General features: G+C 42.5%; 1 protein-coding gene across 1 annotated transcript in view; it reads right to left on the reverse strand.

Annotated features, from left to right (window-relative positions):
- Positions 1-17272, reverse strand: part of GRID1 (glutamate ionotropic receptor delta type subunit 1) — an 800331-nt gene that overhangs the window by 337547 nt on the left and 445512 nt on the right. The window lies entirely within an intron of this gene.

The following is a 17272-nucleotide window of genomic DNA, read 5'->3' on the forward strand; positions in this document are numbered from 1 at the left end:
GGCAGGAAGGGCCTTGCCTTCTCTAACGACACTGATGGATCCCAAGGACTCTCAGGAGGAGTGAAGACTCTAAGTGGGAATAGTGTTCAGACATTTATTATTTTGCATAGATTTACAACTCTCCTGTGCTCAGTAGCCTTGATATTAATACACTTCAAATGTCTGTAGAAACATCCTTATGATTCATTGACACAACAGACGGGTTGCACTAGGGGGAACTATTTTCCCTCTACTTCCTAGCAGAGGACGTTTGACCTTTGTTATGAGATTTGTGCTAAAAATAAAAACAAGCAGGTCCTTTTTACATTGATAAAAAAAACCAGGACATGCCTTCAACGTAGAGAACAAATAATGAGGGCAAATACAGCCTGAGAAATGATGTGTCTTTTTCTTCCATGGCTGCTGTAGATAAACTTCCAAAAGATGTCTCTTAATGATGGAGGATCCCATTATTTTGTCTTTAAATAAAACTGATCCACCCAAACAACACAGTGAGTGATCACTCACTTTATAACTGCACTGATTGTACCGAAAACTAGAAAGATGGATAAGTGTGGTTGTTTGGAAAGAAGGTGTTCTAAATAGTCTCTGGACTGAGTATCATCATCTGATATATTCTGAAAACAACCTGACAAAGAACTGGCATAAGTGGAATGGTGAAAAGCATTAATTCCATTTAATTATTTTTACTGCTCATGATCTTGCCTGGTCCTCAGTACACTGTACCTTAGTCTCCAAAACTTTGAAAATCACTCTCCCTTCCTAAGTTGTTTGTATCTACAGTCATTAAACTTATGTAGTTTTATCCATCAGTTATTACATGGTGGCCTTCCATTCTGTTTTGTGTCTATTGTCCTTTGTCTGTAATTGATCTATCTCTCAGGCTGTTTTAATTTGCTTCTTTTCTTTAAATGTTTTGGTCTGTGTCGGTTCTCTGTCTTTGATCAATTCCCTGTCACTTTCTCCAAATTCTCTAGAAATAAGGGCCCTCTACCCAAATCCTTAGTCTTTTGATAATTTCATAATTTGATTTGCTTAAGTTTATATCTGTCCTCTTCTTGAAGCAACTGTTTTTATCAAATCCTGTATAGTTCACATTTTGAACTTTCCCTGTCTCTCTTTTATGTAGCAGTCTCTCTCTCTCTCTCTCTCTCTCTGTCTATTTACTTGTACTCACTTTATACAAAAGTCTGTTACTTATTTTGATGGTTTCTGAACGTTGCTTAGTTTTGGCCCTATCTTTCTTCATTATCCATTCCCCTGTAGATGTGTTCTTCCCTAGCACCTATCCCAGACAAATTTCTCTAATAGTATCGCTCTGTGGATGTGTGTGCATACCCCCCAGCCCATATTCAGAAATATCCAGGTGATCTTTTTTTGCTTTACATTATTTTCTTTTTTTTTTCTTTTAAAATATACTATTACTATTTCCTAAAACCTCGTGCTTGAACAGGAAAACATGAATGAAAGTGATTTTAAAAAGATAAGACGAGAAAGCCTCAGCATTGAGTCAATTACAACTTCTTTCTAAATTTTGTTCTCTGGAGTTTTATATGCTACCAGTTCAGGACCAAAACACTGTACAAACTGACTGGTGTAAATGTGGAATAACTCCACTGAAGTCAGATTTATATGGGCGTAATTGAGAACAGCAGTTATTGCTCTGTTAACACTTAGAAATAACACAGTAAAGAAAGCTTTCTTCCATTGTTTAGACAGATTAAAATAGAAGTGTTTTCTTACTATTCCTCCTCTCCCACCCCCTCCATTCTTTTATACTTAGAGTATCTAAAAGCACTTTACAAAGCAATGAGTCAGATACTGGGTGCACGCATTCAGGGTCCCTTCCAGTTCTAGGAGATAGGATATGTCCATTAATTTATTGGGGGGGAGGGATAGCTCAGTGGTTTGAGCATTGGCCTGCTAAACCCAGGGTTGTGAGTTCAATCCTTGAGGGGGCCACTTAGGGATCTGGGGCAAAATCAGTACATGGTCCTGCTAGTGAAGGCAGGGGGCTGGACTCAATGACCTTTCAAGGTCCCTTCCAGTTCTAGGAGATAGGATATCTCCATTTATTTATTTATTTATTTAATTTATTATTTATTTATTAATATCAAGCAGCCTGGGCATTAAGGGCTGATCCTGCAAAATGTTTAGTACCTCCTCCACACAGGGGTGCTGGAACAATTTTTATAGTTGGGGTGCTGAGAGCCATTGAACCAACTGTAAACCCTGTATGTAATGGAAACCACTTCAAGCCAGGGGGTGCAGCAGCACCCCTAGTTCTAGCACCTATGCCTCCAAGATACTGAGGGACCTCAAACACGAATGGCTTCACTGTCATCTTTCTGTTACAGCACCTAACAGCACACATTGAGTGGAATAATGGGTTCTCCCATATTCTTTTTGAAAAGTGCCAAAGGATCCTTAATTTCTAGTTATCAGGGATAAACAGAAGGGATGGAAAATAGATACAATGATCCAAATTAACTACTGGTCTAAGTAGACACCACTGAATATAATGGATTTACTAATCTTCCATCAGTGGTAAATTTTGGCCTGTAACATGCCACATCCTATTGGCTAGTGGCAGTTGCTGAGTTAAGGGTTTGATTTTTCTTCCAAGATCTTCAAGTGAACATCTGTTTTCCTCAAAGCTGTAAATGTCAAGTCAAGAATTTCCAATTACACTCCCCTCTGTTTTATTTAGTGTGAGGATATTAGTGGCATAATTAGTTTGTGATGAAGTTGTGCATCATCTCCTTTCCACCAAAATTAAATATATTTGTAAAATTCTAATGAATAAGAAATGCTGGCAACAAAGAACTAAATGAGAGAGAGAGAGAAAGAAGCCTATGAAGATGCCTACAGTAGCAAATCAAGAAACAAAGCAGGAAAAATGTACAGGTTGATCATGGCAGCAGGCGGAGCAGCACAATCAGGATTAGTTCCTTGTGTAACATGACAGAAGACACACATGCTGTGAATCTCTCCTTAAAATCTCCTAATGAAGAATTGCCTCTTAAGCAAACAAAAATGAGGCTGACAAAGATTTAAGATTGAGTCTTGCTCATCTGTTTTCTATCTATAAATCATTTTAACTGTTAAACATCTGTGGGTTGCTTTTTGGTCTTGGATTCAATGCATAAATATTCTGTTTTTTAATCAACGAGGCATATTTTGTTAATTGTCTCAGCTGGGTCTCATAATTTGCAGCTCCCCTCATCAAACATGTTGGCACTTCAAAATCTTCCCATAAGAAACAAAACCAAAACAAAAGTCACCTTTTTACCCATCTATCTGTGTATATTTCATTAGCCTGAATGAGCAATGAACCTTTAAGAGATGTAGATGAACACAGATAGCAGCACATGACTTGAGCTTCAAAAGGCAAGCACTTTAGTTAAACCCAAAATACAGGCAAGCTCATTGAAAGTTCAGAGTTGACAGTTCAATTATTCAATCAGTTGGCAGTAGCCTCTGTTTTGCTGCACTCTATTCCAAGGCAGGCACTCCTGCCATCAAACCCCTCCTCTCTAATAGGTTAAATTCTTCATTTACTTTATCTACTTTATTTCTTTATCTACCTACTCTCAAAGCCCATCCAAGTCTGCAGCTTCAGTCTTTGCCTCCTATTAATATTGCTATTACAGTCGTGCCTGGAAGACCCAGTCAGGATTGGGGTCCCATTGTGCTAGATGTGGTGAAAATACACATGCAGATATGGCCCTTACTCTGAAAAAGCTAAACTCTTTATTACAACTTTTCTTTTTAACAACAACAATAATAATTAATACATACAATATGCAGCACTTATGTATCTGAGATCAGGTTTATACCTAATGTATGCAACACCATGGACCTGTAATGGTGTATTCTAGCTCTTTACTGCTCAGCTGGTGAACCCTCTTAAAACAGATTGATTTGTAAGCAACCGCAAATGCTTCACCCCTTTACATAATCTACCAAAATGCATACAAGTGAAGCCAGATATCATGAGGGAAGCTGAAGATATCACAGAGTTTTCTGGTATAATAGGAAGACTAGTAAGAGGCCAATATGATTCCATTAGGATCTATAAATCAAAAAAGGAATCCTATAAAAAGTGGAAACACGGACAAATTGCTAAGGATGAGTACAAAAGAACAGCACAAGCATGAAATGACAAAATCAGAAAGGCAAAGGCACAAAATGAGTTATACCTAGCAAGGGACATAAAAGGCAATAATAAGAGGTGCTCTAAATATCTCAGGAGCAAGAGAAAGATGAAAGAAAGTGTAGGTCCACTACTTAGTGAGGAAAGAGAGCTAACAACAAATGACATCACGAAGGCTGAGGCTATAAGAAACTCATGCAGCCTGTGCGGGGCTTGTAACTAAATTAGTATAGCTTACACCCATTGGTCGTTGCCCAACAGAGGCCACCCACCCTGGCTATGTAAGAACTCTGAGTGTCAGTCAGCATTTGCTCAATGCCACTGCTGCTTGGCTCCTTACCAACTAAAGAGACATGTTCTCAAAATAAAGCCTGAAACTGCCTCAGCTGAATCCGAGTCTGTTGTGAGTGTTGTCCTGTTCCATGGCAGAGGATAGAGATATTTAATATCTATTTGCTTCAGTCTTCATTAAAAAGATTAACTACAACCAAATACTCAATACAATTAATATTAACAACAAAGGGGAATGAATGCAAGCCAAAATAAGGAAAGAACAGATTACAGAAAATTTAGATAAATTAAATGTATTAAAGTCACCAGGGGCAGATGAAATTCATTGTAGGGTACTTAAAGGACTAGTTGAAGTAATCTCGGAACCATTAGTAATTCTCTTTGAAAACTTATGGAGGACAGGTGAGATCCCAGAGGATTGGAGAAGGGCAAACATAGTACTTATATTTAAAAAGGGTAACAAAGAGGACCAAGGGAATTATAGACCAGTCAGCCTAACTTTGATACCTGGAAAGATACCGGAATAAATTATTATATTATCAGTTTATAAGCACCTAGAGGATGATACAGTTGTATAAGAAATAGCCAACATGAATTTGTCAAGACAAAGTCATGCCCAACCCATTTAATCTCCTTTTTTGACTGTTACTGACCTAGTAGATGGGGCGGGGGGAAGCAGTTGACATGATATATCTTGATTCTGTTAAGACTTCTGACACAGTCCCACTTGACACACACATAAGAAAACTAAAGAAATATGGGCTAGATATCATTACTATCGGTGAGTACACAACTGGTTGAAAGACCATACTCAAAGAGCAGTTATAAATGGTTCGCTGTCAAATGATGTACCTACTTGGGTTCAGCAGGGATTTATCCTGGGTCTGATACTATTCAATATTTTCATTAATGACTTGGATAATGGAGTGGAAAGTACGCTTATAAAACTTGTGGATGGCCAGGGTTGGTGCAAGGATATTTTGCACCCTAGGCAAACCCCTCCCCCCCCCGCACATCGGTTCATTGAGGGGCAAATCCCAACGAGCCTTTATAGACCCCAGGGGCCAGCCGTGCCCAGGGGCTGCTCCCCAGACCAGATTCCCCCCTCCCCGCCCCCTGAACTCCCCTGGAGGGTGCACAGCCCACCCCACCCCACCCCGGCGGCTCCCCCCATGAGTCCACTCACTGGCTTTGCCAGGCTTGGGCCGCTGCAGCAGCTCAGCAGGCAGGGGCCACCTTCCGGAGGCACTGGAGAGTCAGAGTGTCCCGCTTGCGGCGCCGGCAAACCCCAGCCATGGAGGAGCCAGTGCGGCGCAGGGGGGCAGCAGCCCTGCAAAGGCAGCAGCACCGCTAGCGGGGAGCAGCCACGCCCCCCGCCCCTCCTGCCCAGGCTGCGGCCCGGCGCCCCCCCGGGGGGGCTTCTGCAGGCTGCAGCAGATGCATGCGGGCGCCGGCCCCCGTGCGCCCCCCGTCTCCCCCGTCGCCGTACTCGGACTCTGTGGCTCCCAGGCATATGAGCCACCACCGCCATCTGCTCTGGGAGCCGCAGAACCTGAGAGCAGTGAGGCGGGAGCCGGGGGGTGTGCCTGCCTGGGCTGCGGCCCAGCACGCACACCTCCCCCGGGGGCTCCTGCAGCAGATGCATGCTGCGGGCAGTGGCCCCTGTCCACCCCCCAGCTCCCCCCTCGCCGTGCTCCGGCTCTGCAGCTCCCAGGACTGTGAGCTGCCGCCGCTGCCCCTCCCGGAGCAGGCTCAGGGCCCCACGCCCCGGCGTTTCACATGCCTGGGAGCCGCAGAGCCTAAGCGCGGCGAGGGGGGGCGCACGGGGGCCGCTGCCTGCATACATCTGCTGCAGCAAGGGAGATTTAGGTTAGATATTAGAAAAAACCTTATAGCTATAAGGGTAGTTAAACTCTGGAATAGGCTTCCAAAGGAGGTTCCCCATCATTGAAGATTTTTAAGAACAGGTTGGAAAAACACCTGTCCATGATGATCTTGGTATACCTGGTCCTGCCTCAGAGCATGGGGATGTACTAGATGATTTCTCAAGATCCTTCCAGTCCTACATTTCTATGAATCTGTGGTAGAGAGTTAGTATGGTCCAGTGAACTGCTGTGAGTAGACCTGAATGAAATTGAGTTAAGAGAGTTTGTGTACCAGAGGCAGAGGGAACTCTTTTAGAATCCTAAACTGGAGCTAGATAGGACATACCTGCTCTGGTAGACACGGTGCAACAACAGAATAAATCTGCATCTCTGTGCAGGGCCATACCTCCTTACAACAGTCATAGTCTATTAAAATGCAAAGTTCAGGAATTATGGAATAATTTGAATACGAACTTGAATGGAATCTATAGAAGAAGTTTATAATAGAAATAGTCATCTATTCCAGATCACTTTATATAGTCAAACACAGATTTTTATAGTCTATAGGATTAGTTTGTATTAATTAGAGTCAAGTACAGTATTTTGCTACTTTAGAAAAAATATTAAACATTTACAAAACTACTGTGCTAGTTCATTATTCCTCTATGAAACAATTAGCAAAGATTATCTAATGAATAAAATATGATGTTGATTAAAATATATTATTTTGAAATACTTGTTTAAGTTTGCCTATAAAATATAACTATGAATATATGATGGTATACAACATGAAACTAGTTTAAAAACAGATCTTTTCTTACATTAGAAAAAAAGGCACTTTTTTTTTTAACTTTTCAACTACTTAACTGGAAGTATTAATCACTGCAAAAACATTTTGTAATTTATATTATTCATTATAAAATGGTAACAGAACAGAGGGGACTATCAGTATTATAGTTGGATCCCAAAATATACTGCATATGTTTACAGGGTGGAACAAAATGTATCTGAAATTACCTTATTCCACTTGGTGAAACCTTAACTAATCCTTTCACGTGAGATGCTAGGCTAAGGGCCTGGCTACACTCGAAACTCCAAAGCGCTGCCAGAGAGCTCTCCCAGCGCTGCAGGTACTCCACCTCCACAAAGGGATTAGCTTAGCACGGCTCCCAGCGCTGAGGGACTGTTTACACTGGCGCTTTACAGCGCTGTAACTTGCTGCGCTCAGGAAGGAGAGCTCTCTGGCAGCAATTTGGAGTTTCGAGTGTAGCCATGCCCTTAGCCTAGCATCTCGGCCTGAAAAATAACAATACATACCTCTTGTATAGTGCTTTTCAGTGATAGATCTCAAAGTGCTTTAAAAATGAGATATCATTATTCCCATTTTACAGGTGGGGAAACAGAGGCATAGAGTGGCAGTAACTTGCTCAACCCCACCCAGCAGGCTAGTGGCAGAGGCAGGAATAGAACACGGATCTCCTAAATCCCATTTAATGCTCTATCCACTAGGCCATGCTACTTCTACCAATGGTTTTAAATGGTGCACATAATTTTTTATTTAGTTGTTTTTAAAGGACTTTAAAGTTTTCCTTCTTCTAAAGCACTAATTTTGTTTTTCACATATCTAGGTTTAAAGAACACTAAAATTCTCCCTTCCCTCCCTCTCCCCCAAAAGTATGTATCAAGCTAGTGCATTCAGGATTCTGTTTTTATTGCAAATGAACTGTAAGTGTCAATTATTTGAAATTGCTATTACATTAAAATGCAATTATTGGATTAATTGCAACAATGTCACTTTAAGCTTACTGTTAATTTTGTCTTGAGCATTAAACATTATCCCATAGCCCTATGATTACTGGTTTTAAAAATATATTGTATTAAGTTAACTCACTTCTACTAGTCAGCAACTCAGATTCCAAATGTACTCAATAACCTTGGTCTACTATACCTCTCCTTAGGACCAAATTAGAGAGAACCTGCAAAGGCAGATCACAGATAGATAAGATTGAAACCTTCCCTACCATATACTGCTGGCAACTTTAATCTTCAATGCTGTCAAAAATATATCTAAGACCATCTTTAATCATTATTAGTAAACTTCATGAGTGTAGAAAAAAATTGAATTGTAACAGACAAAATATGAAAGATAGTAACCATCTGTCATTTCACTTCTGAAACTGAAAAGCATTTTCCATGTGTCATACATTATATCAAATTAAATAAGTGTCAGCCAGTCAGATAAAGGACATTGATTAATTGAAAGCACCACCAATGATAAATACTTCATCTGAATGAATCAATTGTACTTACAGAATTACTTGATTTGAAACAGCAGCATTTACTAAAAGTTTGAAGTGGCCTTTGATTGGCTGAGTAAGTCCATTTTCCCAACCATAGTATATCTTCTTGAGAGCACTGCTTTGAGAGCATCACTGTGCTACACCAATGTCCAAGGTTTGAAAATGGCTTGTTAGATCACCCACTCCTTGGTGTTTTGATTGTTTTATAAATGTATTTCCATTTCTCTTTACATGTACCCAAAATGTCTAGAGCTCATGAGAGATGCCAGTTGGACTGAAGTCCTATTTAGTTATAGGATAGGTACACCCTAGGTACAAGAACTGGAAAGGATTCAGGGACGGGCAACGAGAATGATCAAGGGCAGGGGTTCTCAAACTGGGGGTCGGGACCACTCAGGGGGTCACAAGTTTATTATATGGGGGGTCATGAGCTGTCAGCCTGCACCCCAAACCTCGCTTTGCATCCAGTATTTATAATGGTGTTACATACATAAAAAAGTGTTTTTAATTTATAAGGGGGGGTCGCACTCAGAGGCTTGCTATGTGAAAGGGGTCACCAGTACAAAAGTTTGAGAACCACTGATCAACAGCATGGAAAAACTTATGAATAATATTGAATAGACTGGAATTGTTTATCTTAGAAAGGAAATGAATAAGAGGGGGCATGATAAAAGTATATAAAATAATAAATGGTCTAGAGAGGGTAGACTGGTAGTTTCTGTTCTCCCTGTCTCATAACATAAGAACAAGGGACACAATGAAATTAAAAGTGGGAAAAAAACCAAAAACCAATCAGAGGAAATACTTTTTTTCACACAATGTGTAATGAGACTGCAGAACTCATCACCACTGGAAAGCATGTAGGCCAAGAACTTAGGAAGATTAAAAAAGGGACTGGACATATATGAAAATAAAAACAACTCCAGAATTATCAAAATTGATGAAAAACATTCTGGAAAGGATATTAAATCATGCTTTGGGGCTGAAACCAGTCTTTATCAAAGAACAAGATGAGACACAATGGGTGAAGCAGATTACCACACATCTGTAACACCACAGGGTTCTTACAACTTCCTCTGAAGCATTTGGTACTGGCCACTGTCAGAGACAGGACATTAGACTACATGGTTCCTGGGTCTGAAATTCTTATTTTTGCTATGACAGCAGTGCAAAAAGTTCCCCATCAGTGAGCATCTCAATCAATCTGGAGGGATTGCCATGTGGTTAGAGTATTCATTCTCCGGGACTCATTCAGGACCTTCTCCAGGGACTTCAGTTAGTGACGGTGGTTTTTTGTTTTTCTTTCGAGAAACAGACACCTGTGTACTAGGATCTGAACAGATATCACTACAGTGTTCTTTGTGAAATGAGGAGCACCTCTCGGAACATAATTACCTTTGGTCAATGTCAACCTGTCTAACAGTCTGACAAGCGTTTGACCAAAAAACCCAAACTTGTTCAAAGGTGATAATTTCACAGGGAAAATGCAAAGCATATTTGTTTGCTTACTATTGCAGAAGGAACTCAGTAATAAAAGACTGGCTTTCTGGGGGGACTTCATATGTGAGTTGAGCAAACTTTGAAGAGGAACCCTGAGAGCAGCCAAGCCTAAGGAAAAGGCTAGAGCTGGGTATTATTTTATTTTGAGTTCCTTTCATGAGTTCCTAAACTCTAGGAAGGGAGCACGTTCTGACCCACCAAAATCTGTGCAGATTCAGCTAGGAGCTACCTGCACACACTGTTCCTGATCAGAACTAGTGAAACAGTGAGGATCCGGATCTGAATTCTGTGAGGCAGGCCCATCCGTGGCCTGACTAAGGCATAGGTATGTCTATATCTAGGCCCCAGACCTGGAGTCATATGATTACATCTTACTCTCCAAGCTTGCATTATATAAAAAAGTTAATGTCAAGCCCACATGTGAAGAAAACTTTGAAAATGTGACTCAAGTGTAACTGATGCAATAATATTTGCAGTTAGCCCGAAGTAATAGCTTTGAGCCGAGTAAACTGCCTTATGCCTCTCTCTTAACTCTAAGACCCACTGTGTTTGGGTGTGGTGCAGGGGAGGGGGCAAGGGAACTGTCAACACCAACCTGCCTGTGTGGCAGGAAGGAAAGAGTGTTGCAAGCCGTGGACACTCACCCAGGCAGATATGTCCTGGCTGCTGGAATACGCACTTAGAGTTGATACTCCCACCCTGACTGCCAACTACTGCCACTCCTACCTTTTCAGGGGAACCAGAAGAACCTGCCATTGACTCTCCAAATGGGGGACCAGCCAAAGGGGGCTCCATGTTGTGGTGTGCCAAGGGTCCTGGATTGTCTTAATCAAGCCCTGGGTTCATCTCAAATTTTATCCTAATGGCATTTATTTAGGATTAACTAACGAGCAGGATTGTCTCCTAAATTACTTTCTCCCATAGAGCACTGTAGAGTCAGCTCTCAAATTATCTGCTGTGTCAAACTATATTTGCTTTAGTATCGTTTAAAAAAGATCTCACTGATCGGGTACAATAAATGAAAGGAATTCGATTGGGTAATCGGATGTGATAGCCTTCTGCTTTATTAAATACTCTGTTCTGCTTCACCCAGTTTCACTTGCAGGATAAACATAAATATTTCAGTGGCAAACAGTACCATTTAACAATCCTCCTTAGAACTAGGATTATAATGTGGTCACTGGGTATGACTTCAGTCAAATCATAAGCCCATCTTCTTGGATCTCAGGCAGCCACACAATAAAACTGTGCAATACCTAGATCAGGGGTTGGCAACGTTTGGCACGCAGCTCGCCAGGGTAAGCACCCTGTCGGGCCAGGCCAGTTTATTTACCTGCTGACACAGCAGGTTCGGCCGATCACGGCCCCCACTGGCCACGGTTTGCCGTCCCGGGCCAATGGGGGCAGCGGGAAGCCATGGCCAGCACATCCCTTGCCCGTGCTGCTTCTCGCCGCCCCCATTGGCCTGGGACGGCAAACCGCGGCCAGTGGGGGCCGCGATCAGCCGAACCTGCTGCGTCAGCAGGTAAATAAACTGGCCCGGCCCGCCAGGGTGCTTACCCTGGCGAGCCACGTGCCAAATGTTGCCGACCCCTGACCTAGATCCTTACAGAACAACAGATACTGCATCCCCACTGGCTAAAGAATATTTACAGAATTTGTAATCCAAATACTAATTCTTAAAAACTAGAATAATTCCACACAAGTCATATATACTAGGTGCGTGTATGGTTCAAAATTCCACACTTTATGTAGGCTAATGTGCATGTTTTCTTGGATTTTCAATTCACATGCTGCTCCCCACACCCAGCCATGCCACAATCACACATTCAAGGCACAGTTGAGAGTCAGGCCAGGGGTGGATATAATGAGCCATAAAGTTAAATCAGAGATAAACTTAGCCTCACATGATCTAGCCTCAAAAAATTCATTTTAGAACCAGGATTCCACTTGCAACATCAAATAATATCAAAATAAAATACAGGCTGTCTGTCTGACCACAAGAAAATTCATCATGCATTTCTCCTGTTATATTTTCCTGTTATTTTTGTATGGTAACTTATTACAGACTTGGTATCTTCTTTTTGGCTGCCTTGAACTTTTATATACAGTTGAACAGTGTGTCAGCTCATCTTAGGTATTCCCCACTGGCCATGCAGCTTGATTTCTATTCGTTTGATAAAGCTGGGCATGCTAATAACGAATCATTAACATGTTGCATTACTACCCACTATGGTTGGCATAATAGAAATAGCAATCTTTGAAGGGACAAACATTTTGGGCCAGTAAATCAGCTGGCCAATGTTAATAAGGGAGCATAAAGACAGCTTTCACTATACCAATTAAACAAAAGAAATATGCACATTTCTTGATAGCTAATGCTAGGAGTAGCAGAATTCCAAATTCAGAAGTATCCAAAAATGGAATATTTGGACCACTCAGTCAGGTCAGACCAGACCTTGCAACCTAGACAAACTCAAGAAAGATTCAGAATCCAACAAAATCAGACACTTCAGTTCCCAAATTCTATGTGTTTCACTGGATGGAACACAATACTGACTACCCTCATTGAACCATCTCCAGTGAAATGATCCTTAACAAGGCCGTTATGGGAAAGCTCTTTCATAATTAAAGCTGCAAGTCTGTCATGGATTCCGTGACTTTCCAGGACCTCTGTGACTTCTGCAGCAGACGGTGTGGCTGGCCCAGGGGCTGCTTGAGCTGCTCGGGCAGCCCCTGAGCTAGCCACACTGGCCGCTGCTGGGGTAGTCTTGAGCTGTTGCAGCCCGCCCACTGCAACAGCAGCGGGGGTCCCGAGCCATGCACTGCCGCCTGCCCCCCCAGCAGCAGCAGGGGTCCCAGGGCTCCACACCCCTCCACCCCCCTGCAGCAGCAGAGGTCCCAGGACGCTGTGCCCCCCCGCCCTCCCCAGAGCACCCGTGGTGCCCCCAGGCCACCCTCTGCCCCAAAGCACCCAAGATTTAGTCAGAGGTATATAGTACAAATCATGGACAGGTCACGGGCTGTGAATTTTTGTTTACTGCCTGTGACCTGTCCATGGCTTTTACTAAAAATACCCATGACTAAAACGTAGCCTTATTTATAATCACCCCCATAGGACTCTACCAGCCTCCAAGAGAAATAAGTAAAAAAAACCTTGCCTATGGAGATGACAGAGGAATTTTGATGCACAGTATTCTCTTCCCTGTTTCCCATGGTTCCTTGCTCAAGCAGGATATTTCCTGAAATAGGAAGCTTTGAGGGCAGGTCATGAACTATGCTGCAACAAAGCCCATTTGGCTCCACATCAGGAGGAGGTGGGGTAGGGAGTTTGGACACAGAATTTTTATATTCTGAATATCGTGGTGCGTGATTGTATAGAAAGCCAAACAAAAATGCAAGAAAACACAGACAGGGATAGATGAGCTCTGGGAACCCCCAAGTTCAGTACACAATGTGAAGAAAATCAAATTGTGAAAGCACATAATGAGGTCCCAGGATAGGGTCAAACTAGGAAGTCTGTGGACCATTGCACATGTGATAAGAACAGACTGTTAACCAGGTAAACTATACAGCAAAGTCATTCATTTTCATGCAGCTACTAGAGTCCTATATATGTTTGCAGGCAACCTTCCTCTCCTCTCATCCTCCTGTCCCTCCCCTCCCCATCTCCAGTTTTTGCAAAGGCTGAACATAAATGTTAAAGTTATCGTGTCTTTTTAGCTTGAAATGCAAGAAATCTTTCACCGCCACCATGAATGATTCAGGATAAATGACCTACTTGTTGGCAGTACTTAAGTACTTAAACTACAGCATAGAATTTAGGGCCCCCACATTTTTTTTTGAAACATACAAAATTGTTTATGTAACCCATCACCCACATAATTAATTACCACATCTGAAGACACAGACATTTGCACCCACACATGGGGTAGCTAGGTGCCCAAATACTTGATTTGTGAATACAAGTATAACTATATAAATCCATGGTATGCCCACATCTTGAATACTGCGTGCAGATGTGGTCGCCCCATCTCCAAAAAGATATATTGGAATTGGAAAAGGTTCAGAAAAAGGCAACAAAAATGATTAGGTGTATGGAATGGCTTTCGTATGAGGAGAGAATAATAAGACTGGGACTTTTCAGCTTAGAAAAGAGACGACTAAGGGGGGATATGATTGAGGTCTATAAAATCATGACTCGTGTGGAGAAAGTAAATAAGGAAGTGTTATTTACTCCTTCTCATAATACAAGAACTAGGGGTCACCAAATGAAATTAATAGGCAGCAGGTTTAAAACAAACAAAAGGAAGTATTTCTTCATACAATGCACAGTCAACCTGTGGAACTCTTTGCCAGGGGATGTTGTGAACGCCAAGACTATAACAGGGTTCAAAAAAGAACTAGATAAATTCATGGAAGATCGGTCCATCAATGGCTATTAGCCAGGATGGGCATGGATGGTGTCCCTAGCCTCTGTTTACCAGAAGCTGGGAATGAGCGACAGGGAACTGATCACTTGATGATTATCTGTTCATTCCCCCTGGGGCACCTGGCATTGGCCACTGTCAGAAGACAGGATACTGGGCTAGATGGACCTTTGGTCTGACCCAGTATGGCCGTTCTTATGTTCTTATACATACATAACAGCTTCCCTTCAAAATTTGAATGTGCACATTTACAAACTGGGTAGAGGCTGGCTGAAAGTTTGGCCAACACCATTGTCCCTTAGGAATATAGTGCAGTATACTTTAACCAATTATTTATTTCATATATGAAAGCATATATATTAGGTCATCTCATTTTTTTTTAAAGTGCATTTATTTCTCCACCAGGATTAGTGGCTCACTTGCACAAGCCTTGTTGTACTAAATTATCAGTTTTAAAGCTCAGTTTTTCCCCATAAAACTTCAGTGTTTTATCTTAAATACAAACAGTGCTCTTGAAAGGTAACCCAAAGAAATTCTCTCCATTTGAAACAAGTTACTGAATGTTCTCCCCAAACCCAGTTTTTTGTCTTTCATTCCTTTTAACTCTTCTATAGAAAAGTATGTAGAACAGACCCAGAACATAAACTACAATAAAATAAATGGCACAGACACCACACAGGAAGGTCAGTGATCTAATTGAAATTCTCACCTTAACCAACCGTGCTCTTAGTTATTGCTGAAAATTACCAAAGAGTGGGTGATTTGACTTACCATATAATGTGGTTAGGAATGGTGTTTCAACTTTATGCTGTTGATTTACTGACCTTTGTGTAAGGGGGGGGGAATGGTCCCGCTATTGTGGGGAACTTTCCTGGCTTACATAATTGGCATCATGAACAAGTTCCTATCCACAGGGTCCACCCCATTGGTTTATTGGTTGAGTTCTGGTAGCACTGTCCAGGCCTGGTCAAGAACCCTACTATGGCTGGAATTGAAGAACTACTGACCCAGTTTGCTGAACTTCAGCGCAGATTATCAGACCAAGCGGAGGCATTACAACAAGCAAAAACAAAACAGAGAGAAGCCTTATCACTGGCTAAGGCAGTAATAGACCAACAGGCAGCAGAAGCTAAGAACCCCCCTACTATTTATGTCCCATGGAAGCAGAAGGTCACAGAGTTTGGTGGATTCCCAACATTATGATAGAGGAGTGGGTCAAGTCTGTGAAGGCGGCTCTGCATGTGCTAAGAGTACCTGAAGAAGATCATGTGGACTTCATAGAGGAACACCTCAAGGGCCAGGCCAAGGCCACAGTAAAGTTCATGGCATTGGCAGACAAGAAAGATGTGGAAAAGATATTTGAACTCCTCCTAGAAGTTTATGGAGACAAGGTACCTATTGGAACCCAACTAAAGGAGTTCTTTGAGAGAAAGCAGAAGCCTGGTGAAACTGTCCAGGCATATGCGTATGACCTCCAGGAGAGAAAGAGCAAAGTGGAGCATCGATACCCTCAACGAGTTCCAGACCCAGATATCGTTCTGAAAGAGCAGTTAGTACTGGGGCTCCAGGATGATGCCCTCTGTCGTGAAATGAAAAGGAAGTTTAAGGAAAAGCCCAGTAAGAAGTTTCACGAACTCATACAGGCTGCCATTATGTGGTCAGAAGAAGAGGAAGTCCCTGTGGCAGAGACAGCCAAGCCTAACCTCTGTACACGAAGCGGGGGCCTAGTGAATGCAACTGCTGGGGAAAAGGCCCTGCCCCAAACACAGTTAACACTGGAAAGCTTAAGTGAAGCTGTCCACTAACTAGTGGTCAAACAAGGGGAGATGCTAAAAGTGATGACTGAGGTGATGAAAGGAAAAACCTCCACTAATATGCCAAAATATCCAAGGACCCCAGGGTCCCGAAGATATTCACTGAAGGATGAGCTGGGAAGGTACATTTGTTACACTTGTGAAAGGCCAGGACATACTAGCTGAGATTGTCCACTCAGAAGGAGACTGGAGTCCCAGGCACCTGAAATCCAAGAGGCACCAGGAGCGAGTAGCCCACCATCAGGAGAAGGCTGAGTGGGGACAGAAGGGTTTCTACAGCTGTCCCTAGGAAAAGGGCAGCGTGTCAGCAGTGAGGAAAAGGACCCTGATGATGTTACTGTGTTCAACGACTTCTGTGGCTGAGCTTTCGGGGACTGCTTGATAGTGGAAATAACCATAGCAGGAGTGAGAACCCACTGTTTGATAGACACTGGCTCAGAAGTCACCACTATTTCTGAATTGTATTTCTGAAACTACTTAAAAGAGAGATCTGACCATGCATAATACCTGATTTGTACAGCTAACGGCTTGTCAAGCCAACACCTGAGGCCAGTCTCCCTAATGGGCTCCTGGTTGCAAATGTACTTGCTAATGCCAGCAAAGGAAAAGTGCCAGTCAGGCTGTTAAACTCAAGTAAGAAGGCCATAAAGTTTGCTTTGAATTGTATGTAATGATGAGTGGGTCAGTGAAGCATCCAATGCAGAGAGAGCACCCCAGAATCGGGACACCCTAGCCCCTGCCCTAAGTGACCACAACAAGGTTGGGGGCTGAGACCCCCAGGAATCCTCTGCCACACAGTAGAGTGGAAGGGGAGCCCTTGAGGTCAGGCAGGCCTCTGGATAAAGGAAGTGGGAGCGAGGACTCATATCCTTTCGCTAACCCATTTCACCAGGGTAATGTATAAGCCAAGAAAGTT

Source organism: Terrapene carolina, unplaced genomic scaffold, assembly GCF_002925995.2.
Source record: "Terrapene carolina triunguis isolate 2854851 unplaced genomic scaffold, T_m_triunguis-2.0 Scaffold95, whole genome shotgun sequence".
NCBI lineage: Eukaryota > Metazoa > Chordata > Testudines > Emydidae > Terrapene > Terrapene triunguis.